The sequence below is a fragment of the Marmota monax genome, unplaced genomic scaffold (assembly GCF_021218885.2).
Source record: "Marmota monax isolate L192 unplaced genomic scaffold, Marmota_monax_Labrador192_F-V1.1 WCK01_AAM20220418_F8-fsc00001, whole genome shotgun sequence".
NCBI lineage: Eukaryota > Metazoa > Chordata > Mammalia > Rodentia > Sciuridae > Marmota > Marmota monax.
The window spans coordinates 56,033,237-56,051,834 of record NW_026693777.1 but is presented as its reverse complement, the minus strand read 5'-3'; the positions used below and the strand labels follow the sequence as shown (position 1 = coordinate 56,051,834).

Genomic DNA, 18,598 nt, shown 5'->3' with positions numbered 1-18,598 from the left:
AGGCATAAGTTGTGATGCATTCAATTTATGTTACATTTGAAATACATTTAAAATATATATTTCTTTTTTTAAAAAAATTTAATGTATATTTTTTAGTTGTAGATAACACACAGATCTTTATTTATTTTTATGTGATGCTGAGGATTGAACTCAGTGCCTCATGCATGCGAGGCAAGCGCTTTACCACTGAGCTACAGCCTCAACCCCAAATATATATATTTCTTAGGAAGGATTCTTTTTTTTTTTTTTTTTTTTAATTATTTTTAGTTGTAGTTGGACACAATACCTTTATTTCACTTATTTATTTTATGGGTGCTGAGGATTGAACCCAGGGTCTTGCACGTGCGAGGCAAGTGCTCTACCGCTGAACCACAGCCCCAGACCCTTAGGAAGGATTCTTACACGCATCACAGGCAGAACAACCCATTCCCATGTCATTCTATGCTTTTTATCTGTAATTTCACATTTGTCATTTGAGTCAAGATGATTTTCTCTAAAACAACTTAAAAGTTCTATTAAAAAACAGATTCCCATCTAGTATAGTTTTTAGAGTTCTGAAAGTGTTTAAAACTAAAAGTGATGAAAGGTGTGTAGAAATCACAACACGAGGATTTACTGGTTTTTAATGGTGTTAAGAAAGTTAATCACTACTGTCAGTAGTTGTGGAACTCTTTGGAGTTAGGTGTGGATTACCATTTTGCGTTTTGTTGTGATGTTGAATTTGCTTTCTTAGAACTAAAGGCTCTAGACTTTTGTTATAGAGTGGCTTGCTGCTATTTCTTTTGCCTTAAGTACCCCTTTTCATTTCTGGATCATTCCTGCCCTAACCTTTTCATCCAGACACACCGCATGCACATGCGCGCGCAGACACACACACACACACACACTTTTTTCAGTGTTTGAGATCCAGTCCAGGGCAATGAGAATACTAGGCAAGCACTCTACCTCTGAGCTACATTCCTAGCCTATCTTTGTTCAAATGAAGATGCATTTCATGGAGTTAACTGGAATTTAGATTATGGATTTTGTATAGGTGTGATGAAAATAAGTTGGCCAAGTTTTTTTTTTTTTTAAGTTGGTCTCAAATAATTAGCCAGAGCTTAGAAATTTGTTTTCAACTTCTTCTTCTTCTTCTTTTTTTTTTTTGTACTAGGGATTGAACCCAGGGGCACTTAAACATTGAGCCACATCCATAGCCCTTTTTATTTATTTATTTTTTATTTTTGAGCTAGGGTCTCACCAAGTTGTTTAGGACCTCATTGAGTGGCTGAGGCTGGCTTTGAACTTGTGATCCTCCTGCCTCAGCTTCTGGAGCTGCTGGGATTTCAGGTGTGCACCACCATGCCTGTCTGTTTCCAACTTCTTAAATTTTAAATTTCAAAATTAAGATGTGATTTTTGACACGTGGTTTGTCTCCCTTAAAAAATAGTTTATTTTTTAAAACAGTTTTAAGTTCATGGTAAAGTGCAGCAAAAAAGTACACATTTTCATTCATCCCTGATCCTTTCTCCCCACAGCCTCCCTGGTTATCAACATCCTCAACGAGTGGCACATTTGTTGATGAACTTATATTTATACATCATTGTTACCCAAAGTGCATAGTTTATATTAGAATTCAGTCTTAGTTTTATAACTCTATAGGTCTTGATACATGTATAATATGTATCTACTAACGAATACAATATCATACATAATAATTTCACTGCCCTAAAAATCCTCTCCTTTAACCCCTATAAGACAATAGCCAAGCTTTTATCTCCGTAGCTTTGTCTTTTCCAGAACATCATGTAGTTGGTGTTATATAGTATGTAGCCTTTTCATATTAGCTCCTTTCTCTTAGTAATATACAATTAAGTTTCTTCCTTGTCTTTTCAAGGCTTAATAGCCCATTTCTTTTTGGTGTTGAATAATATTCCATTGTTTGTATGTGTCATAGTTTATTAATCCATTCACCTACTGAAAGATGTCTTATTGCTTCCAAGTTTTGGCAACTATGAACAAATCTACTATAAAATTCCATATTTTTTATGGATATGTTTTCAGCTCATTTGGGTAAATATTAAGGCATGTGGCTTCTGGATCATATGGTAATAAATGTGTTTAGTTTTTTAACAAACTGCCAAACTGTTTTCCTAAGTGGTTGTGGAATTTTTCATTCCTATTAGTAATCAATGGGAGTTCCTGTTGTTCTACATCTTCATCAGAATCTGGTGTTATAGATTTTGGTTACGTTAATAGGCATGTACTGGCATTTCTTTGTTACTTTAATTTGCAGTTCCATAATGATATATGATATTTAGCATATTTTGTATGCTTATTTTTGACTTATATATCTTCTCTTATGAGATTTGAAGGCATTGAAGAATATATAAATAAATGGAGAGATATACACATATAGGTAAATTAAAAATATTGAACATGTTAATCTTCTAAGTTGATCTGTAGATTTCACCTATTATGTCCCATTTGTCCTGTATAGAACTGAAAATTTGGGACTTACTGGATTTTGGTGCAATCCCAGTTAAATCCTCTTAAGTTTTTCGAGGAACTTAGATGGAAGTATGAAGGGTCAGGAATACCCATAGCAAAGTGGAAGACTAATCCTACAGGATATGAAATTGCATTTTTAGGTAATAGTAATTAAGGCACTGTGGCATTGACCCAGAGATGGTCAAAATGAACAATGGGAAAGCCATAGTCCTGAAAAAGATCTTCCTACATATGGCAAATCACTGGAGAACAGTTGATTTTATTCAATAAATGATGCTATTATAACTGTCCTTAAGGAAAAAATAATGAAATTGGATCCTTACATACACTAATTTTCCAGTGTATTAAAGCCAGAGAGCAATACCTTTAGGAAAATAACATAGAAGAATGTCTTTATTACTTTAAACAAAGAAAAACTTCTCCAATGCAATATAAGGAGAAATAACTATTAAAAATTGATAAATTAGGTGTTGGGGTTGTAGCTCAGTGGTAGAGTGCCAGGTTACTGTTCTCGTGACTAAAAGGCTCAGGGGTCACTCCAGTTGAATTGGGCTAACTGGGCTGTGCAAAATAACCACACAAGAGACACAAATACCTTTTTCTTTGGGGTCACTGTGACGGCTCCTCTGACCTTAAGGGTCCACAGAAAGGGAGAGAGTGAGAGCACCTGCTGACCCCTTTTATTGAGGAGAAGCTATTCAAATGAGGCAAGGGGTCAGGTTTCAGGGGGCTGAGTCTATCTTCATGATGTCCACTGTCAGCAGGTTGACTGACACCTGGGTAGGCCACACCCAAGGGCACAGTAAGAGAAGGGGACACACACAAGGCACTTCCATGGAAGATTCTATCCTAAACAGGGCAAGGGGTTATATTACAAAGGAACAGGTGAGCATAGCTTCACCCATGGGGCTGTAGCAAGACATACCATGCGTGAGACTCTGACCCTCGAATCCAAGAAGGGTGGGGAAAGCTCTGCCATATTTCTGCGACTGAGCGCCTCAGCACCCAGCTGGGGAGTGTGACTCAGTCACGTGTAAGGATGGTCTCCCACAGTAGAGGGCTTGTCTAGTGCATGTAAGGTGTTGGGTTCGATCCTCAGAACCACATAAAAATAAAATAAATGAATAAAATAAAGGTATTGTGTTCAACTACAACTAAAAAAAATTTTAAAAATTGATAAATTAGTCAAATTAAGAGTCATTAAAAAGGAGTCACAAGAAAGAATATATTTGCAGCATGTATGTGTGTGTATATATAATATATATATATTATATACACACATATATAGTATATATATTACATATATATATATATATATATATATATATATATATATATATATATATATCACAAAGGTTTGGTAGCCTATATATATAAAGAGCTCCTATGTGACTATAAGAAAAATTAATAGAAAACTGGGTTTGGAAGAGCTAGGTTTGGTGGCCAAAGCCTGTCCCAGTGGCTTGGGAGGCTGAGACAGGAGGATCATGAGTTCAGAGCCAGACTCAGCAAAAGTGAGGAGCTAAACAACTCAGTGAGACCCTGTCTCTAAATAAAATTCAAAAAAGGTCTGGGGTTGTGGCTCAGTGGTGGAGTGTCCCTGAGTTCAATCTTCGGTACCACCCAAAACCCAACAGTGACAAAAATAAACAATAAACAAACAAATAGGGGAAGGACATGAATGTGCTTTTCTATAAGAGGAAACAAATTGAGTGTTCCACAAATTAAAAAAAGATGCTCAACCTTATAACCTGTCAAAGAAATCCTAATTTAGATCACACTGTATTTCCTTTTGAGAAGTCTGACAACAAACGCCAAATGTTGGTGAGGATAAGAAATTGGGAGTATAAAACAATTGTATTGGAGAACAATTTGGCATAATCTTGTATTATTGAGAATCCCCTCTTCGACATCAACCTGGAGCAGAGCTCCCCCATGGTATTCACTGAGGGCTGAGGACACAGGGCATGGGGATGATTTTCAAGCATTTCTCTGTGGATGTGGCTTTGCTAATTCCTCATACTCAACTTGCCCATCTGATATCATCATCAGTTCCTCCAAAAAATCTGATGCTCACACACAGACACTTACTTTATGCCCATTCCAGTTCTTTCCCGTCCCCCACTTCAAATATCCTGTTCTGTTGGTAACATCATTTTGCCCCCCTGGCTACCTGGGTTTCATTCTTTGGAGTCCTCTTTGCCATTTACTTTTCCACCCAGTGAGGCACTTTGTTGTATTATTTTTATTTTATTTATTTTATTTTTTTGTGATACTGGTATTGAACCCGCAGGTATTCTACCACTGAGCTACACTCCCAGCCCTTTTAATTTATTTTGAGACAGGGTCTCTCTAAGTTACCAAGGATGGCATTGAACTTGTAATCTTCCTCCCTCAGCCTCCCACAGCACTGGGATTATAGGCATGTACCTGGAATTTTCTATTATTTTAAAATCAATGTCTCTTGGATCCTTTCCTTCCCATTCCCATAGTACTGCCGTCATCTAAATGCTAATTTCATTTAAATTCTCATGGTTAAAATCTGAACTTTGAACCTAGAATCATAGAGTACAGCGTTGGTGTTGGGAAGCGTTTCTTGGGTTTAAACTTTATTTCATCTTTGAACAAACAAGGTCCAGAGAGTACTGGTGAATGTGGATCATTCACAGATGGTGGTGGAGGAGTTAGAAGCCCACACACCAATGGTGAGTTATCCAGCTCTCTTTAACAGGCTGTATCACCTCATAAACATTATTTTGAGCTTACAGTTAGTTTTATATTTATTAGTGTATTTGTCTGGTCTCTATATGCCTATAAGTTTTAAGGGAAAAGGTTATACGTTTTTCACTTTCATATCCTTTGAGTGATTAGCAGGACTCCTCAATGCTTGTTAAATTAAAGTGAAGACATGCCTTCAGCTGGGGATGTAGCTTAGAGGTAGAGCACTTCCCTATCATGTATGAGGCCCTGAGTTTCATCCCTACCACTGCAAACAAGACAAACAATAAAAAAAAACATGCCTTGGTACCAAACATATTTTCTCTCTTATTCCTTACCGTCTAGCTGAATGCCTGACTTTGAAGTTGTTCTCCTCAGGTCCTGGTTCTACTTGAAGCCATAGTCAGATTGCTTCCCCCATCTAGCTTCCTGAGGTCCACTTGCCTTGTCAAACGACCATCTTACAGATATCCAGTAGTTTACAGTTCACAAATGTGTTCATATAATGTATCCTTTAATCCTTCCAAAAATTTGCTAGATAAATATTCCCATTTTGAGGAAACAGATGAGGAGAGGATACCCAACTAACCAGAGGTCTCACAGCTAGTAAGTAAATAACAGAGTTCAGGTCTACTGACTTCGAGTCCATTTCACTTTTGATATCCCGTGCTGGTAGTCCACATGGTGTAACAGGTGTTTTGCTCCCTGATAACAGTGTCTTGTTTGTTCTTTGTTGCACATGAGTTTATCTTGCTTCCTTACCCAGATTATTAACTTCGTATAGCGGGGTGGTGCTAGATCACAGGTTTTTATCATGCCACCCATAGTTAGGAACATAATACTGGAGACATAGTAGTTGTGTATTAAATCCTGTTAAGTTGCATACAAATATAATTTATTCGTGTGTATGTGTGTTGCTGGGGATTGAACTCAGGGTCTTGTGCATGCCAGGCAAATGCTGTGCCACTGAGCTACACCTCCAGGCCCTACAAATATAGTTTAAATTAACAGAAAAGCACAGCTATCAGTAGAGCCCTAAAACACTTTTTGGTTATTCCTGAATGAAATCAGCAGGGAACAGAGGGAAACAGAGGAAGGAAGAGGCTGTTAGAGAAAGCCAGATGGTAGACACAGTTAGCCTTTGAGCAACTTATCAGTCTAGTGGTAAGGGGTTGTGGAGAGGCAACACATAAGAAAGCAGTTTTCAGGAAATATGCAATTTTACTGGAGAATTGAGACATGTTCATGAGATGGGAATAGAGTATTTTAGAAGTGGCATACAACTGTACAAGTTAACCAACAAGATATAGCATTCATACATATGGAGAAAATACTGGTTGAAGGAATACCTGGAGGAGGATGTGGTTTGAGAGACAGGTTTTCAAGGTGAGAGTGGAGTGGGTAGAGATGCATTTGACTCAGGTCATGATCATCCTACTAATTATTTGGGCCATGAATAAAGGAACATAAGTAGGTAGGATGTTTCCTTTGAAATAACCTCCCTTTCCATTTTTCCACTATGGGAAGCCAATAGGACTTTATCTCTGAGTCCTGGTGTTCAGAAGTGAAGAGAACACAAATAATTTCATATGTCATCTGTTCATGGAGGTGTGTTATGCTGACCAGTTCTTCTGGTGCTACCTAATTTCATATATTCTCGTGCATTTCTCAGATAAATCAGAGAGATACTTTAGCAATTCCAGTACTTTGACAACTAAACTATGTTTAAAACTCTGCATTTTCCCACAAGTAACAAAAATCCACTGACGGATATTTATCCATGTGCATATCTAATAGATATATATTTGTGAGAAAACATATATAGAACACGTACTCTGTAAGATCAAGACCTTTTCGATTAGAAATAATAGAATTTTAATATCTCTTCCTTCCTGTGTCAGAAATTTCCAGTTTATAAGAGCTGAAAACATGGGTATTTCAAATACTTAGAGACAGCAGAAACCATTGGAAATAATTTCAATTTGAACATTATAATTTTTATGCATAATAATTAATTTTCTCTATCACTATATGCAATAAATTTTTAAGTGTAAGAACTATTATTTCTTGGACATTCATATGTAAAATTTTAGGGTGACATATCTAAGAAAATTGAGTAATGTCATCATTGTCTATTAGAAGCTTTGATTTATTTTCAGTATTTGATAGCTACACAACAATTTTCTTTTCATATGGTACAAATACATATTGAAAAGCCCTTAAAAGGAGTACCATTTATAATGTTTTTTAAAATAGTGGATTATCTCCTGAGATCAAACACTTAACTCATAAACTTTTGCAATCAGATTTCTTGGAATGTGGAGACTAACATTATACTATAAAATGTTACATTTGGCTGATGATAAAGACAAGGTCTGGCCTCAGGAGACCAAGTTCTAACCTGGATGCTTGGCTTTCCATCTGCCCAAGGTAGGAAGAAAAAAACAGTGAAGGAACCTGATTGGAATAGTTTTGGAGCCATTGAAATTAGATGGGGTGAGCAGGATCGAGTAAGTTGTTTGACCTAGAAGGCAAGAGCAACAATTACTATGGATCTTTTCTTCTAACTATTGTTACCGCTGGCTCTGATGAGCTGTTTGCTCCAAAGTCTGTCTAGATAGGCATCCTCCTGAATTCTCGGAACACTCTCCCTCCCAAATTCATAAGCCATTTCTCAAGACCCTTTTAAGCCTGTTCTTTAGTTTCTTGGTTTTGACTTTAATATGACTTTGACTACTTTTCTGGGCCTCTCTTGTACTTAATCTGGAGTTCACTGTGTCCTGCTCTCACATGAGCTGAGGTGGGGAATACTAGGCATTTCTCTGCCCCTTCTTCCCCATGCCCTTTTCTCTTTCCCTGGAACTTTCTAATGGTTTTAAGTAATGAAGCTTTCATATAAAACATTCCTTATGATCTAGCAGTTAGCTGGGTCAAAGGGTTCTGTGGATAAAATCCAATACTAGAAATTTCTTCAGAATTCATAGGAAAAAAATCAAGTTAGTGGAGATCATTTTTAAGTTTTACTCTGATAGGAATTTTCATTCTTTTTTTTTTTTTTAGAGAGCGAGAGAGAGAGAGAGAGAGAGAAAGATAATTTTTTAATATTTATTTTTTAATTTTCGGTGGACACAACATCTTTAGTTTATCTTTTATGTGGTGCTGAGGATTGAACCCAGTGCCTCGTGCATGCCAGGCGAGCGCGCTACCGCTTGAGCCACATCCCCAGCCCAAGGAATTTTTATTCTGATCAGTATTTTTTGTATTTCTTTTTGCTGTTCTGTACTATAGTAAAAAGTGACTTTTGATAAAACATGAACTATTATATTCTCAGTTATTTTAGGTTTGTTTTGTCAACATTTCATTGTCTTCTTTGAAGCATGTCTTGACTTTGGAGAGTTCCACCCAAGAATAGATTAGATTCTTGTGCCCACTGACACTTGCATTATTTTCTGATGGGCTCAAATGGTCCATTTAGCAAGATAGGATCACCAGTATAGTTGAGGACAAACATCTTCCCTATGGTTCCCTTCACTTTCTGTTTAAAGGACACTGGTGTCCTATTATAGGGTGGGTGGTGCTTCTTGATTATCTTATGGCTGGTTTGACCTAGGTTTTCTAGGACTACTTAGCTCTAGGTTCAAAGCTCTTCCTTTCCAAGGACTGACCCATCCATAGTGTCCCCAGGACTCTTTCCTAAAGTTTCATCCTTTCTCTCAAATTTTCTGTATCCCGTCTTGGAGTGCTCACCAGGACCCTATTTGAGATTTTCCTTCCAGATGAGAGGAGCCTTAGAGGGGAATCTGAGAGGTTGCATCTTCAGGAGATGCCAACTAAAAAAGCCTGGTTGGCTTTACAAATGAGCTGCCAATTTCAGGCACAGAGGTAGTATTTCATACAAAGCCAAAGTCCGGGAGGATGATTTAGAGCTGGGATGGAGGTGGCACTTTCAGCATTGGTTTTCTGGATGGGTGCAGTGGAGTCCTTGTTAGGTACCTCATGGGTCCACACGCCTTGGAGTTGGAATCTTATCCTTCGTTCCTTTCATTAGAATGGTTCTACTTTCATTGGTCTTATTTGATGAGGTGCTATGTAAGGTTTCCTTTGAAGAAACAGTTTTATTGCTAAAGAAAATTTGCAATCGGCTGGACTAGAGCAGCTCTCTGAGGCAATGAGAGGTTAGCTGCAATGACATTATGCAGATTTCCTCAGAGCTTACGCAGGAATATCGAGCTGGCCACAAAGACGTTTATCTGCTGTGGACAAGAAGTAGCCTGAACTTAGACTAGTTCTATTATATGTATAGAAGTCAGATAAGAAGGCTTCCAAACATAAAGCCACCTCCGAAGTACTCTACAGTAAAATGTTCTGATGAAATGTCTAATGTTTATTCCTTATTGCTCAACTGACTGTCATAACAGGATGAATGCAAAGACATGCTGAACACATGTTCCCAAGTCTTCTCTGTCATTTATCTAGTGTGGCTCACATGTGCTTTTTAAAATAATTTCATGAGTGGAAACATGAATCTATTCCCCAGCCTTCTCCCCATTCCAAAACAAAACAAAATTTAAAAAAAGCTAGTATAAATTATAGCCTTCTAAGTTAATTAACATATCAATGTATACAGTAAAAGCAGAAATAATAGCAAAGTAGTGTAAGTAAACAAGTTAAGTCTCTTAAATTTGGTATATAACTCATTTGATTGTATACTTTTCTTTTCCAGTTAAAAAATGATAATGGGGAGAAAAAGTGAAATTGAGTAAAAGTTTTTAGAACTCTTAAAGTAGCCCCATGAATTCCAGGTTTCCTCAGAACAAAATTGAAGCCGACAGATTTAATTTTGCCACTTAATTATTATTTATATATAGCCTTGTTATTTAATGGTGCTTTATAGTCTTTTTTTTTTTTTTTTTTTTTTTGTACTGGTGATTGAACCCAGGGGCACTTAACCACTGAGCCACATCTCCAGCCCCTACCCCACCTTTTAAAATTTATTTCGAGACAGAGTCCTTTTTAGTTGCTTAGGGTCTCATTAAGTTCCTGAGGCTGGCTTTGAACTAGTGATCAACCTCCCGAGCCATGCACCATAGAGCCTGGCTATATTCATCCTCTTTAATATGTTACCTTGGGTTTATTTTCTGAAAATAAGTATGATCCAGTTTTTAAACATACCTTTCTTAGAAACTTGCAGAAGAGGTAGCAAAGATGTAAAGATATAACAAATTAAAGCCAGCTGCGGTGGTGCATACCTGTAATCTCAGTGGCTCGGAAGGCTGAGCAGGCAGATTATGAGTTCAAAGCCAGCCTCAGCAAGGGTGAGGCACAAGCAGCTCAGTGAGACCCTGTCTCTAAATAAAATACAAAAAAGGGCTGGGGATGTGACTCAGTGGTCGAGTGTCCTTGAGTTCGATCCTTGGCATCCCCCTCCCCCCCAAAAGATATAACAAATTAGAAATCACAACTAAGTAGCTTGAATATGCACACAAATACACACACACACACAATATTATATATATTGCATCTAACACATAGGGCACACAAATTACTTTCATGCAACCACTGAAAACATTTATAAAATAACTCATTTTAAATTCCCCCAATTTGATATTATGCAGACCATATTTACTAATTATAATGTAATAATTAGAAATCAACAACAACAATAATAATTTTAAAAAGCCAACTGTGATCTGCCGGGTTGGTTTGAAAATTGGATGGCTTCAGGTCCATTGTTGTTCCTCAGTGCCCTTGCATAACTCAAGGCACACCTCATTCTATACACAGCTGTGACAGAAATGCAAACAGTCAATTCTAAGACCCTGCGTATGGAATAGGTGGAGCAAAGAAAGACTTCTTGAGAAGCAATAAGAAGTATATCTCATTAGACCTTATCCTTAGAAAATTTTTGCCCTTTCATTTTGATTCATCTATTAAGGAATATAATATCTGGGAGCAGTTAAACACATATTTTAAATGTATCAGTGGAGAGAGGCCCACAAAAGCATCTAGCTGGCTGTCTACAGCTTATTGATAGCTAATGGCAGAGGCTAAGAATCCTAGCATCTTTATTTCAGTTGTTTTAAAACATCAGGAAATGGCTTAATTTAAAAAGAAAAACTGAGTTAGTGTATAGTGAAAATATTCACAGGTAGTAATGTCTTAAACTCATGATAAATTTATATCAGTATGCTGCTCTTCCATTTACATTATGGTGAAACCAAACTGGAAGAGGTTTGAAAAGCACTTGGGTTTCTGAAATGGCACCATTCCCACATGTGACTGGGGAGAACTCTTTTTCTTTTTGGAAAAGTAGAATTTCCAGAAGACACAGTAGCATAAGAGTTTACTGAGGAGGGCTGAACATCTCGAGGTTAGCACAGCAGCTCACTGTGTTACAAGGAAAGCGTGTATGTATTCACCGACTGGCATTGTTAAAACAAGGTCAGTTTTTGCACACTCAAACTGGAGATTGAGAAAAGCAGCTGGTGATGAGGGACAAGAGAGCTGGAGAAGGAAAAAGGGAATAGATGGAGCTGTGGCATGGGAGTAAATGTTGGGAGTAGGGCTTTAGAATGCAGCATGAGGGTGTGGTAGGGCAGATGTTTGTCTGTAGGAATAAAAACCATCTGAAAGAGATGTAAGTCCTGTGTGCTTCAGTAAGCCACCATGTACTGAGGACAGAGAATAGACCTGCTCTGATGTGGTTGGTGAGGGTGTGGGGTAGGCAAGGGAGGTGTGAAGCAATACTTGGTGAATTTTGGATCCTTTGTAAGTATCTCTGTGTCAAACCAATATATCAACTTAATATTTGGAGTAGGGTATGTGGGACAGGAGCCCTTAGCATTTATGGTCCTATCCGTGAGCTTATAGCACATCTCATCACCGAAAAGTAAAGAATGGTTTGTTCCTTTTGTTTGATGATCATAGCCCACTGTAGAGATCATTCTTATAAGACAACAGTGAAGACATCACCCTGGTGTGTCAATGGTTGGGTCTGGAAAGGCAGGGTAGTATATATTCTAGACACAATTTCTGGATGGGGTGAATAAATATAGAACACTCATTCTCATTTTTTTAAAAAAATCAATAATAAATGAGCCTCCCTCCAGTTACTGCTAACTCAGGCCTATTTGACTAATTATTTTATTGTTTGGGTAATCATCCCAGCAGCTCTTGCATCTTCTAATTCATAAGTTTTTCTTGGAATGAATGAAAGAAGTGTCATTGCTTCTTCACAAAATGAAGGGCTGCTTCTTGAGTTGGTATATTTCCCTAACAGATCAAGGTCTGTCCTGTGTTGCGGCATATGAAAAACCTGAGGCAGGTGGGTTGCAAGAGGAGAGCCAGGTGGGTGTGTACAAGGCCTTCATAACACATTTCCTGTTGTCAGAGGATTAGTCTTGTTGGAAGCCCCAACTGCATTTTTTTAGGTCAAAAATAGAAAGGTGTTGTGTGTTTTAGAATCTTGGAAATCCTCTTTCCGACTTTAAGTCCTTTGAGTGTTTCCTGGGTAGAAAGCCTCTCTGACCTGGCCACAGTGGCAGTGCTGCCATTTCTGATCCTTCTGCCTTTCAGTTGGGCCCAGAGATTTGCTGGCACCGCAACTTAATGGGCACACATTGTACCTCTTCAGAGCCTGTTAATAGCTGAATTCCCTCTATTAACTTGAAGATATTCCACCTTCTGGGTAGTTTGAGTTACTCCTCCTTTTCCATTTTTTTTTTAGAAAATATTTTTTCTCCTTTCTTTGAGAGCTTTATAATATTTCAATGTCATTCTTAAGGTATAGCAGGAAAAATATCAGGCTTAGGGCCTGAACACTGATCTTCCAGCCTTATCTATTATACTCATATGAATAGCCATGATTTATTCATCCCCAACCTGGCATTTTGCTGCTCCCTTTATACCATTAGTTAGTGGGGTCCTGCTTTTTGAATTTAGAAAACCCTGACTCTAAAGTCTACGTTTTACTGTCCTCTGAGTGCCCACAAAAAGCAACCACTGAATGGGAGAGCTCCTTACACCTTTTGTATTTTTTAATCAAATTCTTGGAGACCACCCAGCTTCATGGTGTCCTTCAAGGTACACTGTGGGTTGCTCATTCCATTGCAGTGATGTATGTTTGTGTCCATGATGGAGTTGCTTTCACATTATTTGAGATATTACTCAGCAAATCAAATAACCCCTCCCATTCCCACTGTATTGTCTATATTTTTAAATGACACACTGAGAGCTTTTTTCCTGTTTCTCTATAAAGCAAGAGGTACTTGTCACAAGTTAAAGTGCTACAGTACCCAGTGTTTTGGTAAATTTACTTTTCCTAAATCCCCATAAGCATTCATCTTCTGATCCTAAAAGAAGCATGGGCCACAAGTTATGATTTCTCAGTAAATGAGTCAATGGTTTCCATAAATTAAAAGGAAAGCTATTATTTTCCTGGAGCCATTGGCAATGGTCTTCCAGAACATCTCCGACTTTCAGGAATTGTTCTGGTGTCCTGTCCTTTCCTGACATAGTGCAGCTCATATTGCTTTCTTACTGGGTTTCATTGGTCACCCACTGAAGGGAGGGACATTTTAGAAATAGTAGGCTGACTCCTAGATTGGGACTGCTTGTTTTTTCTTTATCTTGGTCTTTCTCTTTAATACTTGTACAGAATTTATGAATGCCTGGAGGAAACTTTTACACATGAGGATATGTTTGAAGGTCCTCACAGCATGTGGAAATTTCTATTTAATTCACTACTGTTTGCAGAGTATTTTTTCTCTGAAAAGAATTGTGATGTTGGAATATCAACATCTGCCAAATTTAGTCTTTTTACCTCATTTACATGGAGAAAACTGAGTATTTTTATGGAGCAGGTACCTTGATTTAATAAATATTTAATCAAGTGATTTGCGATTTTAGATCCTGTCCGTTTTCAGCCATGAATAGCTCTTTTCAATGTCAAAGATGGATCTCTGATATTACTATAAAATACTGCATTTATGAGAATATGTTTATAAATCACAAGTTATAGGTGAATACATAATGCAGTTAAAATCTAGTTGCAGTGCCTGCTTTGCAGCACATATACTAAAAAGGGAACAATACAGAGAGTATTAGCATGGCCCCTGCACAAGGATGACACTCAAATTCATGAAGTGTTCTATATTTTTGAGTAACATTCTGGAAACTATCAGGACACTATTTTCAATATGGGCCTGAATTATTTTGAATTTGTATTTCAGATGCTTCCTTGGCATGATTGAACAAAATGGTTCACATGAAAAAAAAATCTAGTTGTATTCTCATATTATCAATTTGGATAAGATCAAACTCATCTTTCAATCAGGAGACCAGAAAAGAGCCAGATTCCAATTTCTTTCTAATTTTCAAAGCTGTTGTATTTCCACTTACTTCTCTCTGCCTGAGATTTTTGCACCAACAGGATGTCAATCTTTGTCTGTCTTCTCTCATGTTTTATTCTGGACCTATCCAGGAGGTTAGAAGCATATCTACTCATATCTAGAACCGAATTGTGCACAGAGGATACAGCTGTCTCCTCTTGTGGAAGTGGGGGTTCTTTGTTGTAGGGTAGTGTGTGTATTGCTTTTGTAGTGAAAGTAGCTCTGTTTCACCTCAGGGTGTAGGATTTGTGTGGTCTTAAGAGAGTTGTAGACAGGGCTCATTTGGTAAACAAGTTGTCCCAGCTCATCTCTTCATACATTATAAAATGATTCTTATCCTGCCTTACTCCATGTGACTTTTCTTGCCTTGTCTGCTGTGTTTATTTTATGTATCCCCTCAGAACACCAAGATGGGTCAATAGTGACATCATAAAATAAACAAAAAAGAAAAGTCAATGCTTTTTTAACATTAAACATAAAAACACTGATAAAACTTATATTCCTATGACAGTCATTGGTAGGTGAACATTTTTTTCCCTAAATGAATCCCTAGATAAGGAACATTAATTGTATAAAAGAACATGTGGCAATATAGTTCTCAAACATGCTAATGTTTTGTTACCTGAGTAATACTTATATTTACACATTCCTATATCTTCATAAAAATCATTTTGGGGCTGTTCACAGTGGCACATGAGTTAGAGACACATGCCTGCAATCCCAGTGACTCTGGAAGCTGAGGCAGGAGGAATACAGACAAGTTCAAGGCCAGTCTCAGCAACTTAGCAAGGCCCTAAAGTGCAAAAGGAAAAAAAAAAAAAAAAGAAAAAAAATAGGACTAAGGACTAGCTTGGTGGTAAAGTGCCCTTAATTTCAGTATCCTCAGTCAAAAAAACAACAACAACAACAACAAAAAAAAACCAAAACCAAAAACAAACAGACAATTAAAAAAAAAAAAAGCATTTTGGGATTTTGGGCTGGGGAAAGTGAAGTCCCTAAATTACAGAGGAACACTGTGGTATTTGATTAACCATCTTAAAATATTCAAAACATTTCAGGTACCAAAATTCTTTACAATATATCCCATGTTTCTTTTTCTCTCCCTCCCTCTTCACCCCCACTCTGTGGTACTGAGTTATATCCCCAGCACTTGTTATTTTTTGAGACTCCCTAAATTGCTAAGGGATTCACAATTCCGCTGCCTCAGCCTTTCAAGTTGCTGGGATTAGGTGTGCACCACTTCGCCTGGCTTTGTGCTTCTCTTTCTAAAAACTTCTTTTTGTTCTCTGTTGAGCTTTGTGTATTTATTCCTTTCATATCTTCACATTTGTGCCAGACATGTGATGTGTGCATGTGTCTGCAGGGAAAAAGCCATGTGGGGGTATGAACATGGCTGTTGTGTTGCACTGTTTGTGAGAGAAGTTCAACACATTCATAAGGATTGGCTTCTTTGAAAACTGAAAGGCAGGTATAGTCACTGAGAGAATTAAAATTGGGATGCTGCTAAAGTGAAAGGTCTGAGGTAGAAAAGATGCTTTTTCATGTTGAGGGTAACTGCCTTGACTCCCCACTGTACCCTGGCACCAAGTGCATAATAGATATTCAATAAATATTTGTTGAATGAACACTTGAGTGAGAGGACCAGAGGATATATCTTTATAGAGAAGTTGAGGCAGTACCAGGGAAAATAATCTTGCTTTAAGAGGAGAATGCTAAAGGACTGAGCAAATCTACATGGAAGTGAAAGCTTTTATGATTTTTCTGCTTTCTTTCCATTTTGGAACCATAGGAAAGAATGCACAAACAAGGACTTATGGAAAATTGTGCTCTATATGTGTAATATGAATTGTAATGCATTCTGCTGTCATATATAACAAATTAGAATAAAAAATAAAGAAAGAATTAGGAGACTTGATTTCTTTTTTTTATTTTTAATTTTTTATTGTGGGTTGTTCAAAACATTACAAATTTCTTGACATATCATATTCCACACTTTGATTCAAGTGGGTTATGAACTCCCACCTTCACCCCATACACAGATTGCAGAATCACATCAGTTACACATCCATTGATTTACATATTGCCATACTAGTGTCTGTTGTGCTCCGCTGCCTTTCCCATCCTCCACCCTCCCCCCTCCCCACCTCTCCCCTCCCCTCCCCACCTCTCTCTCTACCCCCTCCACTGTATAACCCTGAGGGTCTCCTTCCATTACCATGCAATTTCCCTTCTCTCTCCCTTTCCCTCCCACCTCTCATCCCTGTTAAATGTTAATCTTCTTCTTCTGCTCTTCGTCCCTACTCTGATCTTAGTTACTCTCCTTATATCAAAGAAGACATTTGGCATTTGTTTTTTAGGGATTGGCTAGCTTCACTTAGCATAATCTGCTCTAATGCCATCCATTTCCCTGTAAATTCTATGATTTTGTCATTTTTTAATGCAGAGTAATACTCCATTGTGTATAAATGCCACATTTTTTTTTTTATCCATTCGTCTATTGAAGGGCATCTAGGTTGGTTCCACAGTCTTGCTATTGTGAACTGTGCTGCTATGAACATCGATGTAGCAGTGTCCCTGTAGCATGCTCTTTTTAGGTCTTTAGGGAATAGACCAAGAAGGGGAATAGCTGGGTCAAATGGTGGCTCCATTCCCAGCTTTCCAAGAAATCTCCATACTTCTTTCCAAATTGGCTGCACCAATCTGCAGTCCCACCAGCAATGTACAAGTGTACCCTTTTCCCCACATCCTCAAGGACCTGAACAGACACTTCTCAGAGGAGGACATACAGTCAATCAACAAGTACATGAAAAAATGCTCAACATCTCTAGCTGTCAGAGAAATGCAAATCAAAACCACCCTAAGATACCATCTCACTCCAGTAAGATTGGCAGCCATTATGAAGTCAAACAACAACAAGTGGAGACTTGATTTCTTAATAAAATCTTTTGAAGATATAATGAAAAACTAAAAAAAAAAAAGATTATGGGAGATGATTCTGAAGAGTCACTTTAAAAAATATTGCTATTTTTTTAAAAATAGCAAGTCTCCTATTTATAATTTTTCTCTTTGGGGGAACCTGGCAGAAGGAGGGCATTTTGATAGAAGGCCTACAAGAGCGGATGTGCAGATCCCTCATGCCAACATCTCTGAGTCCAAACTTCAGTCATAAAGCTGTTTGTCATTATAGCTGCTGGCACTCCTGATAGCTTTTTTAAAAAAATTATTTTATTTTATTATTTCTTACATAGATCACAATAGAGGAGTACATTACATTCATACTGATAGCTTTTAATTCCTGATTCAAAGCAACTAAAACGAAGTTTTCTAGCCCTGAAGGAAAGAATACAGACAAAGCAAAATATATTAGAAAATGATTGGACACTTTAAAAAAAATAAGGATTGGGAATTTTTGGAGACTTGGAACCTAGCCCAGCACCTTTGCTAACTTAGCTGGTTTGTTTCAGACCATTCATTTTCCTTCTCTGGGCCTGTTTCCTCCTCTGTGAGGACATAGAGCATTCAACTGGAGAAAATGCCCAGCTCTTGGGTTCAGTCCTCAGCACCACATAAAAATAAATAAATAAAATAAAGGTTAAACAACCACCACCACAACAAAAAACTCAGATATTAGAATACCAAAGTAACTTTTTTGATGGATAGAGACCCCAAAAGTGATGGCACCTAGATTTAATTTCTTTCTATGATTTTTTCTGAAGTTGTTAACAGTTAGCTAATACTAAGTTTCAATGACTGAAAGCACAGGGTAAGCAACGTGCTTAAATTTTTTTGGTGGATTATCTCACTTAGTCTTTAAAACAATCTAGCAAGGTTATTAATGTTGTCAACTCCATTTTACAGCTGAAAGAATGGAGCTTAATTTAAAGAAATTGGACCAGATTATACAGAATAGAGGAGTTAGAATTTGAACCCAAACCTACATGTCATCACACTGAGAACACATCGTCATTAGGTGGTGTAAATCTTGTACAAACATTAAATTA

General features: G+C 37.6%; 1 protein-coding gene and 1 non-coding gene across 9 annotated transcripts in view; both read left to right on the top strand.

Annotated features, from left to right (window-relative positions):
* The window catches only part of Rab27a (RAB27A, member RAS oncogene family), a 78,129-nt gene that overhangs the window by 22,110 nt on the left and 37,421 nt on the right, over window positions 1-18,598 (top strand). The window contains exon 1 of one of the 8 annotated variants that reach the window (XM_046461607.2): window positions 5,171-5,195. The exons of the other annotated variants lie outside the window; for them this stretch is intronic. The gene's annotated coding sequence lies outside the window, so the exon portion shown is untranslated. Of the gene's footprint in view, window positions 1-5,170; window positions 5,196-18,598 lie in introns of those variants that run through there. 8 annotated transcript variants of the gene reach the window in all.
* LOC124104859 (U6 spliceosomal RNA) lies at window positions 14,261-14,366 on the top strand. Its single transcript, XR_006855544.1, has one exon. It is a non-coding gene; the product is annotated as a U6 spliceosomal RNA (small nuclear RNA).